The following is a 14,303-nucleotide window of genomic DNA, read 5'->3' as shown; positions in this document are numbered from 1 at the left end:
AAATGGAGAGGAAGAGAAACTTGCAGGGAGCAAACAGTCTCATCCAGGAGAGGCATTTTGAAAGCGATCAAATTGTATTGCATGCAGCAAGCAATTTCTTCTGCTGTCTGGAAAAAGTACATGGCTAGTTTGATTTCCACCACACGTCTGGCAAGTTAGATTGGAAGTGTCCACCCATCTTTGTGAAACTCTATGATTATCAGTTTCTGTTGGTAACACTTGACGTTCAGTCAGTTATTTAAATGGCAACTATAGCAGTATTGACTGGTAAAGAAAAAATGCACGCAGACGTGGTTACCACTGGGCTTGCTTTAGTCACGACTCGGAGCTGGGCTACCACCCCAGTGAACGATTCAAAGGGGAGTGCTGTGGGTAGCAAGGGTCCAAGGGTGGGTGTCACTAGGGAAATTTATGGGGGCCATTGTTAGGCACTTGGACTTTTGCGCATCTCCATTCTCGTCAGGTCCGCAGTTAACATATGCGATAGGTTTGCACGGACATTCAAAAGTGTAATGTAGCATGTGAGCTTGATGCATTGAAATCTTCCAGGGGAGGGTGTGTATGATTGCTAGCGAGTGTCAGGGAGGACTGACACCTAATATCCATATCCTTTTCATATTCAAGGTTAAAATACTAATTACCTTTGTCTTTTGGGGGATTTTGGAGGGGTGGGGTTTGGGGTGTGTGTGTTTGTGGTAAGTTTAGAACTTTATTTTTGAACACAGCTTGTTTTCATACATAGGACCACTGTTGTTTATTGCATTAAGGGTTTTCTTACCCTGCCAGCTGACCCTCTCAGTTACTTTCTCCACTCTGTTTCTGTGATAACTTTTTGTATTTCCTACAGCAGCAGTTAGTTCCCTCCCAGTAGACTTAATTCCGCCTTCTTCCCATTTTTATGTCCACTAAAATACTCTGCATAGAACAGTTATTGTCAACATCGGTATGTGATGATGGCTTTCCACATGACTGCCTGTGAGGAAGAGGGGAAATTCATCTCTCTTTTAGGACAATATTTGCTGGTATTGTCACCCATGACAATGAGTTGCTTATTGTCTATCTTATTCAAAGATTTGAAAATCCAGCCGCTGGTATGACTGCTTTATTTATGTAGATTCAGGCCTTTTAATGAAAGATTACTGTCTCCTGCAGGTAGCTGGCAATTTCCACTTTGCACCAGCAAAAAGTTTCCAGCAGTCTCATGTACATGGTAAAGTATTTTCTTTTCCTGCTTATTGTGACCTTTAGCTTCCAAGTGTTTCAGACCATTTCCTTTGAACATCTTTGCATTGCTATCTGTGGTAACAGCAGCACTGCTTCAGGAGGGAGGACATTGGTGAAATTTTGTTAGAGATGTTTAGAACTATCAGGAATGAATAGAAAAGTGTTTTCTGAAGGTGCTGCCACATGGGTGGGGGAGAATGTGTCTGGGCAGTCTCTCAGCCTCACTTGTTCTACAAAACTTTGCTGCCCTGCTGTAAAACAACCTCAGGTATGGTGTTCAGTCCAGGACCTGAATATCAGTATCTCTGGAAGGGATGTTTTGGAGCAAAGCTCTTGAGAATTTCAAGGCAATTCAGAACCTGCACAGTAAAATTTCAGTTGTGAAGGGTGTAAAAGAAGAGACTCGAACTCTCATGGCTTACTGTAGGTTTGCAGTTTTAATTGGTCCAGCAGCGTTGGGTCACCTCTGCAGAGAGTGACAAGCTTACAAGATTTTCAGTTACTTATTTATAGTATCTACCTAAACATTACATAATCTCTTGATTCCACAATAAGTCTTCTATCAGTTCCTGTCTTGACAGTTGGTTTCACAAATTGTTCCGTATCTTGATCACTTCACTATTCTGCTGCTTCTTTCACGGATGATTGCTTCAGGTTCCATACGTCCCAGTTCTGAGTAATCACAATAGACAATCTCCATCGTTTCAGCCTTCTAAAGGTCAGGGTCTCCTGTTCTAAAAAGCTCCTTTGAACTGTCAGGCATAATCTTAATAATATTAAACTTCTATTGTCTAGCATCTATCAGCTGACTGCACTTGCAGTCCTGGTTTGGGCTATACAGTGGACAAAGCTGAGGTGTACAGCCTACAGCAGCATTGATCTAGCATTTTTCCTCCAACAAAGGACCTCGACTTCCTCAAGTATATATAAATACACAGTGGCTGGAATGATAGTGGTAGTTTACAGAATCACAGAATGGTTTGTGTTGGAAGGGACCTTTAAAGGTGCCCTAGTCCAGCCCCCCTGCAGGAAGCAGGGACATCTTCAACTAGATCAGGTTGCTTACAGCCCTGTCCAACCTGACCTTGAATGTTCCCAGGCACGGAGCATCTGCCACCTCTCTGGGCAACCTCTCTTAGTGTTTCACCACCCTCATCATAAAAAATTTCTTCTATCTAGTCTGAATCTACCCTCTTTCAGTTTAAAACCACTAAGCCTTGTCCTATTGCTACAGGCCGCACTAAAATGTTTGTCCCCATCTTTCTTAAAAGCCCTCTTTAAGTACTGAAAGGCCACAATAAGGTCTCCCCAGAGCCTCTTCTCCGGGCTGAACAACCCCAGTTCTCTCAGCCTGTCTTAGGAGAGGTGCTCCAGCCCTCTGATCATTTTTGTGGCTCTCCTTGACCTGCTTTACCAAGGACTCAGGAGTCGGATGCGGTACTCCAGGTGGGTCTCACGAGAGCAGAGGTGCAGAATCACTTCCCTCGACCTGCTGGTCATGCTTCGTTGGATGCAGGCCAGGATATGGTCAGCTTTCTGGCCTGCGAGCACAGGTTGCTGGCTTGTGTCCATTTTTTGACCCACCGGTACCCCCAAGTCCCTCTCTTCAAGCCCCACCGCCGTACCCCCCCCAAGTCCCTCTCTTCAAGCCCGCTGTCGCTGCCTTCACCCCCCAGGGGGAGTTGGCGCAGGCGCAGTGGCGTTACTAGCAAGACTCGGGACAGCGCATGCGCATAAGTGGCCTGACGCCTCGGGTGCGGCTTCTAGATTGGGGTGTGCGTGACGCATTCGAGATTCGCGCAGGCGCAGTAGCGTTATTGGCACCGGAAGGGCAGCGCATGCGCAGAACTGGCCTGGCGTCTGCGTGTGGGGCTCGAGCCGCGCAGGCGCAGAAGCGGCCCGGCGCCAAGGAGTGCTGCTTCGAGGGACCGCACGGGCAGAACAGTGGCGTTCCCGAGCGAGGGGGAATTGAAATCGTGGAGGGGCGCAGCCGCTCTGCACCCCGCGGTCCCCAGGTGGGGGGCTTGTCGCCAGGGGCGGGGCCGTTGCAGCAGCGAGCACCCGCGGGCTGCGTTTGTCCCGGCGCTGCAGTTCCGTACTCCCGTGCCGAGCGCGCTCTGGCAGCGTGCTCGGGGGATGGCAGCGGCGGCTGCTTACCGGGAGGCAGCAGCGGGCGCCGCGGCACCACCCGGCAGGCAGCGCGGGATCGCGATGCTATTAACGGCGGCTGGCAGCGCCGACTGGGGAGGCGCCACCGCGCGTGCGCGTCGCCAGGGCTGCAGCACCGATTTTTGGCCGCCCGGTAACAGCAGCAGCGGTCCACCAACCGTGCGGGTGCAGTACCCACTTTTGGTCGCCAGGTGGCAGCAGCGCCCCACCAACCCTGTGCTGAGCACTGGGCGGGATCTCAGCCCAGTTTAGACACCGGACCCCGGGAATGCTCGCTGCGGCGCAGGGTTCCCTTCGCTCTGCCTTTTGCCCACTCGCAGCCCAGCCACTATCACCCGTTGCCTCTGTACCAAAAAGCACCCGCGTGGCTGGAGCGGTTAAATCCTTTGCATCTGATGGCTTTAACAGTCGGGTGGTTCTTTCTGTCCATGACCCTGCACCACCAGGAGGGAGAAGAGAAGCCGCAGCACGAGGAACCTGCGGCACAGGGGTTTATTTTCCTACGGATAAGCCCCAGCAATTGCCGTTATTAAAGGAAAAATTTACACAGACATGGGTACTTGCTTCTATCACAACTCAGAGCCGGGCCACCACCCCAGTGAGTGGCAGAGAACCATGCAGCTCAGCTTATATACGCTTATCAAACCATTAGTCAATGTCTGAAGTTTTTAGGAGTTTCCTTTGGTCCTGTCAGTTCTGCGAATCCATCACCTGACTCTGTCCCAGGTGATTCATCTCTCTTCCAGCTCTGCCTCAGTTCCAGGCTCCTCCTCGGATCTTGATCTTCTTTCTGCCAGCTTTAACTCACATACTCCTTCAAGCACGCTTAGTCTTTGAACAAGCAGTTCCTATTCACATCTACTAATTTTTCTAGAAACACCTGTGTTTCTGAGAGCAGCTATGTACACAAATTGATCATCTGTTGTTCTCCCACGGACTAACTGGACTGGGTTTTAAACCAGCCTTGGATTAAGGCTACGCTAGGGACGAGGCCTGGTTCTGCCACTTAGCAGCTTCAGCACTTTAAATTTCTTAATTCAAAATACATTTTCTGTGACATACATGACAACTCAAGGGAACTGTTTATTGCGCATGAAAGCAAGCTGTAGCTTTTCATACAGCCTATATGTTCAGACGTATATCCAAAGAAACTCCATTAGTGTAACTTGCAAAGAGTTCTGTGACAGGAACTCCCCTTCCCTTTGGGGTACATTTTATACCCTGTGGGTAAATACAGGGTGACTTGAAAGCACTTCTCTCCTGAAGTCTTACTGTTCTACAGGCAGCACTGTTTTTGATACAGGATGGGCTCTCCACCACAATGAAAAATGACAAGATCCAGTCCTCAATAAAAATAAAATTTCAGAAGTGATTATGTTTGTGCATGTTTTCAGACCCATAGCTTTGCTGGGAAAATGAACACTTCTGAAAATTTAAGCTGAGATTTCAGATTTTTAAAGATTTTTTTACAGCCAGGTGAGATGCACTTGTTTCTTGCTATTTCAGCCACTAGTAACAAGAAGGGTAATGTTACCTAAGCATTGAGGGTTTTATCATCATATTAAATGCAAGTACAACGTAAGACAATGAAACAAATGCTGCATATAGACCCATCAAGAGTTGTTCCAGCTAATTCCATTATTTTATTTGGAAAGTGAACAGAGTAGTAGCTCTGTTAAGGAAAGATGGAGCAGAAAAGATCTAATTGAAGCAAAGTGGTATGCAAAGTATCCTGCAGCATTAGTAGCTGTATGCCAGCCCCAGTGAAACTGCTGACTGTATCTCACTCTTACATACCACAATCCACTGGTCTCCTAGTAAGTTCTTGCTATAAAGAGGTTTAGCTACTGCCCCTCTTATTTTCCACAACTCTTTCTGGGCAGTGGTTTCAAGAGACACTGCCAAATGTCCCTACTTAACAAAGCACTCCAGCCTGTCTGCAGGCTTCTGTCCCATACAATTCTTTAGCTTCCCTATTCTCTTAGCCTCAGCACTGAAGCCTTTTTAAAACTCATTTCACGCAGCATTGCAGACAAAGTCCCTGATTTTGTCTCTCCCCTTTTCACTACATCATTACCATCTCATCGCCCAGAACCCCAGAAGAAACGTTATTTTTATTTTTACAGGTCTCTTACTTTTCCATTTCTGAAAACTTCTCAGGGCTGAAATTCTTTTCAGCCTTTCTTCTCTTTCCATTTCACTTATTCTCATTTATGCCATGTCCTCTCCAGCTTCTCCTTAGTTTCCATAAATCCTCTCCTTTTCCCAGGCCTACCTCATGTTTTCCTTTCTCTCAACTATATCCCTTTCCTTCACAGCTTTTCCTGCATTCCCACCCACTGTGTAGAGGCAGAGAAATAGTTTTTCGCTCCACTGCAAGCCCAGCAACCAAGTGAGTCTCAGGCCCATTCAGTTCAGCTGAGCTCCATCATTGTTTGGCCTGGCTGCTCTCTTCCACTCCATAATGAAAGAAGTCAGGGAACTGGGCCACTGCCTACAGAAACTGTAGAAACTACATAACCACTCTATGTTCTCCATCTTTGCTGAAAAGGAACTCAGAAATCTAAATAGACAGCTTCAGCTGGCACTATGAGGGCAAAAGATAGAGCAAAATTTATGTCTCTCTATAATTACAACTGGGGCAACCTTGAAACCAAAACTAAAATATTCTTGTTGCAACGTCCTAATATCCTGGGTCATTCAAAAGCTGCAACACAGCAACATAGCAAATGCTGAGAAAGCACAAAACATCCAACCACTTCTGTTTTGGTGTTATCATTAAGTGTAACGTATTCATAGCAACCTCAGCCATGTGCAACGTATTTTCAAAGACCTAGAAGTCCTGCGGTGGAGTCCCAGCAGAAAGTTAGGAAAAGCAGATAGAGGAAAACCAACACTGGCAATGTGCATGACTTTTGCCCTTTAAAGATCCACCCCAAGGAGATGGGGGGGGATATAATTTTACTGGTTTGATCTGATACTAAAGGTCTGGCAACAAAGAAGTGCTGGGAACAACCTCAGTGGTGATCCTCACATGAGCATGCATGTTTGCTTGTCCAGGTTTATTCATAGTCTCCTCAAGAACTGAACTAGGGTCACATAGTGGTGCCAGGAGGTGGTATCAGATGATCTATACAAATAGTGAGAGCCTGCCTGGTTGGATGGGATAACAGTTTGTTGTTTTACAGGAGGTTAACTCCTATAAATTGTATGACTGAATAAACAGTACTTAGCTTTAGAAAAGCTGGGATGGTCAATAACCCTGTTGTTGCAAAGGAAAGAAAGCAAAGCTGTAGAAGTTGCACTAATTACTCCCTCTATTTCCCAGCACGTTTCAGAAGACTGCATGATAGAAGGCAACAAATACAAGTTTCTGCCCTACTAAGCTCACCAGTGTACAGCCAAAGATCGAAGTATCAATGAATATGCCTAAGGAGACAAGAAAAGGGTGAGAAGTGCACTTAGACCAGAAACTGTTATCAACATCTGTCACAAATATTACTTGACCCTGGGAATATTTTTGCCTTCAAATGTTCAGAGTAAGACACAGCTGTATAAGGGATCATAAAGATCAGCATTTCTGGACTGCTTCCTTACATGGTAACCAATACAACTGCAAGGCTTGAAGACAAAGGTAAAATGTAACAGTTCTTAAATGACTAAAACTCTTGTCACTGCTGTTTCCAGTCTGGCGGGTACAGTAGGTGTTCAAGTTTCTCTTCATTCATTTTCTCATCCATCAAAAAACAATCATTGCAGATAGAGGTATAATGCTGCATTAAACCAGCCAGTATAGCTGTCAAAAACACAGACAAGCTTCTGAATGCTCAGAGGCCTTCACCAGATCCAACACAGATGTGGCAGACCTAAATAACATTAGCTGAGCTAAATACAACTAGAAAGCAATTGCTCAGAGTTTATCCAGGTGCATAGCAGTTAGATCATCTCTGAAAGAGAAGATAACTAACAGCTTTGAAGTAAAAGAGAAAATAAGGGGATAAGAGAGGAGACAATATTAGGGAGAGAAAAAGGCAGTTCGTTATCTATGGAACAGAGAAGTTATCGAGGAGGTATATTATAATGTGCCGTAAGACCAGTCAGGCTATTGAATCCATGGTTTTATCTGAGACTAAAGAAGGGCTTATAATGTCCAAAAGCTTGTCTACTTTCTCCTACTAAATCAGCTGATCTAGTAAAAGACCTCTACCTACCTATTGTTTCTTAGGTCTTGCTCTATTGTCCATGGTCATATTTCACTATCACAGTCACATTTAAGTGGAATTCCACAGCTCACTCCCCATTACACAGCAATCAGCACTAATATTCGTATCAACCATGATCAGCTCTGAAGGTATATTTAGACACTGAGGTCTTTGAAAGATGAGATGAGCAGTTCGAAGACAAGCATTATACAGATTTCCCTATCAGAATTGTTTAATATGAGCAGCTTTTAAAAAGCTAGATTAAAAATTTAAAGCCTACTGTAATCCATAGCTTCTGGTCCTGTCCATCTCTGTTTATCATCTTTATAAATGGCCACATTCTCCAGCATGACTTCAGTGCATAAGAGCTCTCCTACTGATTATCTGACATCTCTCAATCCCTTTCTTCTATCACAGATCTCCAAATCGCTACTTCTGCTGCTGCCTCACTCCTTGACCTCTTCTCACTTCTTACCTGGACTAATGCACAGCTTTGATCTGTCTTAACTCTCCAAGTTCAGCTAAGAAGCAATACAAAACTGCACAGAAAAACAGCGTATAAATAGTAATCATTAGGAAAATGCAGCGCTCTTTCCTTCATTTCTGTTACTCCAGAAGAAAACTCTGCCCTCACTAATACAAGTAATCACAAAAGGGTCTCATTAAAGATGTCCATGTAACATTTGAGGCCTACCAGTGGCTCTAAGTATACCTAAAATGCTAGAAGGAAAAAGCACATTAATTTAAGTGAAGCTATGGACATGAAATGTGCCAGGGCTGAAGGAGATGCTTGAAAAAAAGTATTTTCTACTATGCTTTTCATAATTGTTAACTGGCTTCATGAAGAAAGGTTTTACTCTTTGCTGTACCTTCTCCTAAATGAAACACATTCTCATAAGTCATACTGTGCTTTACCCAAATGGGCCTCCTGAACATAAGCCATATCAGTGTTAGGTGCTTAGTAACTACAGGCTAAATCCTATGATGTCTCAGCTGGACCATTATACCCATTAATCATTTAAATGAAACAATTTTCAACTTATGTAGAAGTGGAGTGGTTTGGTTTTTTTTAAGCGAGAATCATGTCACAAATAATTCTGTACTACGCCTTTTATGAAAGCTATAAAATATACATTTAGATGAAAAATAATGGCTGGGAATTCTTACCTAGAAAATTTTTATGGCTCTTGTAGTGAAGAACACAGCAACAAAACCCAGAAACTTTGTAGCAGTCATCCCTATGTGATATAAAATACTCAGAACACCACTTGTAAATAATTAATATTAGAATAACATACAGGACCCCTCAAATAAAAAAGATGCCTTAAACCTTTCCTGAAACACTAAACCCATCACTTTAAGCAGGGCTTCTCCAGAAGATACTGGGAAACACAGAATGGGAAGGATCTGTAGCCTATACTCAGCACCGACAAAATGTTAAACTTAACTGGTGGAGTTAATTTCATAAGATGTTACAGTCAGAAGCATTGCATGGCTTCTGAATGTTTTACATATTTATGGAAAATCAAAATATGGCCACAAAAATAGTACTGAAAAGCTCTAAGGTTCAAACCCACCTGCTTCAGACCTTAAGTGCCAGCCACAACAGCTGTATCAGTGTAAACTGCTATATAATGAACTGACCTTCACAGCCAATAGGCTGTATCAAAATATAAGCAGTCACTAGCAAAAGCATCAGAAAGAAGCAAATGGCGCTTAGGCCTTCTTATTATGTCAATTGTGGGTTTTAAAACAAACAACCAAGTCTCCGTCTGTCCCCAATTAGTACTGTCTATAATTAGATTTTTCTTCCTATGAACAACTAATGTAAAGAATGCAGGGCATGGGTAACGTGATTGCTGTTGCCCAGCCCAGTGAACAGAACTGCTGCATCTGCATTGTGAACAATCTGGAAGCTGTGGGGAAACATTGATGAAAATCCTGATAAAAGACAATGAAAAAATAACCAGACTGTACAGTGAGAAAAGCATGAGATGTTGTTTCAGTGTTTGCACAGGATAAATAATGCTATGGTCTGTGTGAACTATGCAGCTAGAAAATCATCATTGAGCCATGCCGGATACGCAGGGACCAATTCATAAGAGAAGTCACGGTCAAACTAATTATGTCCAGCTTCCTAACACAGCCCCAAAACACTTTCAAGAAACTCACCTCATACGGCATATACTACAAAATAGCTACAGCTACGACAGAGAGTAAACTTAAGGATTAACCTTTTAACATGGGGATATTAACTTGGAATGACACAACTGAGACAGCAAATGTACCCAGCACAGCCAACATGGATGCTACAAATATGACACAGCAAGAAGCTGTTTTCTGCAGACTTTGAACAGAGAAACAATCATCCATCTCTTAAGTGGAACTGACAGCACTACAGCACACAGTCGGCATGAACGAGGAATTTGTAAGGCTGACCAGTTAGCACTACTTTAACTGTTCACCAGGTACGCTTCTGTTTATGTCCAGCCGAAGTAGTTTTCAGCACTGTGACGAGACCTCTGTCCTTCAGCATGTTTGATGCTGATTTTAGCAGACAGATGGGGTTTAACACCTACAGACCATTTTGCACTGCAATGGTTTTGGTACCAAGGATTTCTGATCAACATCTTGTAACCTTGACAAAGACCTTTTTCTTGTGCAAACCTGAACATCTTGAGACACAACTACACTCAAAGACGACCTTACTAATTAGCCCTGGAGCACAGTGGAACACTCTGGTCAAGAACCCAGGAACGTGTACCTCTAAGCTCACACCTTTCTGCTCTAATGAGTACAAGACCTTGTCAACAAGGTCAGGTGTGGAAGCTGTCACACCACAGAACCTGGAGTGCTGACATTCTGCACTGTCCCAAGGAAGTTGTGTAAGACAGACCGGTGCTGCCTGAGCTGAGGGCATCATGCTTGAACAACTGGCCTTTGAGGCCAGTTAAAACGATCTCCCAAGCAACACTGCTGTTGCTTTATGCTAGCATAAAAACCTGAAAACTATCTTCCCATTTAATCTAAACGAGCCCTATAATCTTCTTCAGTAAAAATGGCTGTGGTAATAGCTAACTGCTCAGAGATGTGGGATTAATGCTGGTACAGTTTTTTTTACAACTATAATTGCTGAGCATTATTGTTAATGTATCACTTCTCTAGTAACATTTTAGTCCTAGACAAGGACTCTGGGTTTGTCTCCTTTGGAGAGAAGGAGGTGAGCAGTGACCTCATCGCTCTCTATAGCTTCCTGAGGAGGGGATGTGGAGAGGAAGGTGCTGAGCTCTTCCCCCTGGGATCCGGGGACACAACACCTGGCAATGGTTCCAAGCTGCGTCTGTCAGGGGAGGTTCAGACTGGACGTGAAGAAGCATTTCTTTACCGAGCGGGTGGTCAAACCCTGGAACGGGCTTCCTGGAGAGGTGGCTGATGCCCCACGCCTGTCAGTGTTTCAGAGGCATTTGGACAATGCCCTTAATAATGCACTTTAACATTGGGTCAGCCCTGAAGTGGTCAAGCAGCTGGACTAGATGACTGTTGCAGGTCCCTTCCAACTGAACTATTCTTTTTCATTCTGTTCTAATATTGATGTTGTTATACTTCTTTAGCTATGAAAGGGGCTGAAGCATCCGAACATAACGATACCAAGGTTTTCCAAAAGGGAGTAATTGAATTCACTTAATGTTAATCAGAAATTAAATTCCCAGTGGATCATCCTGATTTTATTGTTGGGGTTTTTTTTATTTTCACATGAGACTAAAGTTAATTACATGGCTTAAACTGGAGGAAGTACTAGCTTGAAATTCATCCCAGCTCTAGCATTGAACTAGAGGACATCTGAGTAACTTGGTGGAAGTCTACCAATGCTTCTTCCCAAACCCCTGCTAGAATCTCTATGTCTTGAGAACTTTGCATCCCCAGGAATTGTATTGTCTGCTAGTTTGTTTGTTTCAAGTATAAAGAGTTTTAGCTCTTCCTGTAGTAAGGAATAAAATACATGTTAAGATGAGGTACTAAAAGTCTCCCATTTTGGGAGAGTTTAGGATGCTGGTCAGTGCATCTGCACAAGTAAGAAACTGTAAGAATGACTGTTACCAAATGCAGTGGGTTGGCCCTGGCTATAAGCCAGCTGCCCACCAAGCCGCTCTATCATTCTCCGCCTTGGCAGAACAGGGTGGGAGAAAAAAAGATGAAAAAAAGTTGTGGGTCAAGATAAAGACAGTTTAACAAAGCTATTGCAAAAGTCACACACCTGCAGAAGTGAAAGAAAACAAAAGATGTTATTCTCTGCTTCCCATCTGCAGGCAATGTTCAGCCACTATCCCAGGAAGCAGGGCTTCTGTACATGTAGCGGTTGCTCCAAAAGACAAATGTTGCAAATAACAAATGCCCCCACCCCCCTTTCTCTTAGCTTTTATATCTGAGCAGACGTCATATGGTATGGAATATTCCACTGGTCACTTTGGGTCAGCTGTCCTAGCTGTGCCCCCTCCCAAGACCTTGCCCACCCCCAGCCTACTGGTGAGAGGTGGGAGAAGGCTGGAGAGACAGCCTGGGTGCTGTGCGAGCCCTGCTCAGCAGCAGTCAGAACACTGGTGTGTTACCAGTACCCTTCTAGCTACCAGTGCAAGCACGGCGCTATGGGACTCAGCCAGACCCAAAACACCTACCGAGGCAGAAGCACGTACAGCTTGGATACATGACTGGGACTCCCCTGTACAAATACGGAGCAAGAGACAGCCTTACTGTTTTTAGTCAAGTTGTAAAGAGATAAAAAGAAGGGAAAAAATATGTAGCTGAATTACCTGCCCTTAGCATCATGGCAAATGAGGGGTGGAACTGGTGAAAAAGCCCTCCTTTCTGCTCCCAGCCACATGTCCCGATCAGTAGGTCTTGTGGCCTGCCATCCCAGCAGAATCACTAACAAAGGGGAGCAGACAGACATGGAACGGAGGGCAGGTTAAGAGGAAAACACGTACGCGCCTTGTTTAGCCTATTTGCTGAAGAAGAGGCGTGTGAAATAATTTGTACGTGGTTCTGCGTTCTCCAATAACACTCTTTTCATTAAGTTTAAGAACACGGAGAGAGGTCTCAGCACTACTACTTTTTAACAGTTTTATAAAGACTGATGAGAGGTAACTATTTCTCCAATGAGAAAAAAGGCCCAGTGTCATATTTACTTCTTAATAGATGTCAGGTAATCCATGCAACCAGGAGAAAAGCTTCTATCGTAGCTTGCATCATAGACCAGTCAACCCAAAAGCTGATATAAAGCAAAAGAAACTGAGACCTACTTGCTTCACTGCTTATAAGAGTGTTACATGTTTATTTTATCTTGTTAGCTAGAAGAAATCTTAAGACTTCCTTAATCTGCTAAGCATGCTCACTGCCAAGTTGTACATACACACCAAGCAAATGCAGGATTTACAAGCTAGAGCCTAGCTTTTCAAAAGACTATCACATTTATGTAACAGGTGATTTTTTTTGAAGGAAAAGAGGCCAAAACTGTAAGTGGCTCTGGTACAGGCAAAGAGAAAGCCCATTAGGAAAGGAGAATGTGAAAGACGGAAATAAGCTGGAGTGACACCATAACATTTTGATTATTCAAATCAAAACACTCAAGCCTTTTCAGTCCTATTGGAATACGTGAAATTATATTGAAATCCTAGCACTAGGAAAAATCTGTGTCAAATTTTAAAATTCTATTCAGGCTATTCCAAGTTCTTAAAAAGTAAAGGTCCAGTCTAGTTTCACAGGAAGGTCAGGGTGAGAAGGGTTTTCAAAAAGCTGAGGGTATGACCCAGAAGAGCTTTTGTCATCAGGGAAGTTTATGACAGGGCAAGACAGAGATGGCCAGACAAAAATGGAATCAAATCTCTTAGTACAGTCTTCCATCGGGCTAATTCTTTGTATATATCCAGCTATGCACTTCACCCCATGGAAGTCTCTTTCCTAACCTGACAGATTACCATTTCAGCAGCAGTATTTTAAAAACTGAATTCCAGTACTTTAAACTTGGACTGAATGCATCGAGTTGACCATTTTTCTTTTTTTGTCTCCAGATTTTGCAGAGGCAGAAATAATGTTTTATTCTGAAACTTTCCCTACAATGTTTTGTTAATGTAATGGGTGGACTCACTGTGCACATTTGCAAAACTATTATATAGCTTAAGTTAAATGGCTAACTAAATTCTTTAGAAGTTTACACTTAACACAGTCCAGTTACAGAGGTAGCAGTTTCTGTTGCTGCTATGTAAATCCTTACTATACTTCAAAGCCAATCCTTCACATTTGGTGCTTTGAAACGTCTTTTTACTTAAGTTATAGATAAGCTCCTACTAAAATAACACTATTACTCAGTCACTGAAAGTAGGAAGTTCTATAATGTGCAATGATAATTTGAATTCTGTGATATGCATTGTGATGCATTTTTTTTAATTGCATCATTTTCCATAGGACTTGCACCTCGTTCAGCGTGCCAGTGTTCACCTAATGAGCTGCTATGCAGCACTTTGTTAATTCTTTCTGAATGCTGTGTCTTTATCCAGCAAAATCTATTCCTTCCTTCTCCTCACCAGATTTTTATCAAGTCCTATGGTGTGCTGACAAGTAACAGTCTCTGTGGCTAGTTCCCATCCTTGTATAGTTATCTTTCACCTAGTCTTAAATTTATCCTCTTCTCTCAAAATTGAGGCCAAGCTTTGG

The 14,303-nt window shown here is 43.5% G+C and overlaps 1 long non-coding RNA gene across 2 annotated transcripts in view; it reads right to left on the bottom strand.

Moving 5' to 3' along the window:
• Positions 1 to 674: 674 nt before the first annotated feature.
• Positions 675 to 14,303, bottom strand: part of LOC114011151 (uncharacterized) — a 29,324-nt gene continuing 15,695 nt past the window's right edge. The window contains exon 4 of one of the 2 annotated variants that reach the window (XR_008749332.1): positions 675 to 2,765. This is a non-coding gene — a long non-coding RNA (uncharacterized LOC114011151). The remainder of the gene's footprint in view (positions 2,766 to 14,303) is intronic. The other variant, XR_003552955.2, reaches the window with a different exon arrangement.

Source organism: Falco peregrinus, chromosome 12 (genome assembly GCF_023634155.1).
Source record: "Falco peregrinus isolate bFalPer1 chromosome 12, bFalPer1.pri, whole genome shotgun sequence".
In the NCBI taxonomy this organism is placed as follows: domain Eukaryota; kingdom Metazoa; phylum Chordata; class Aves; order Falconiformes; family Falconidae; genus Falco; species Falco peregrinus.
This window is presented reverse-complemented; position numbering and strand designations above follow the sequence as displayed.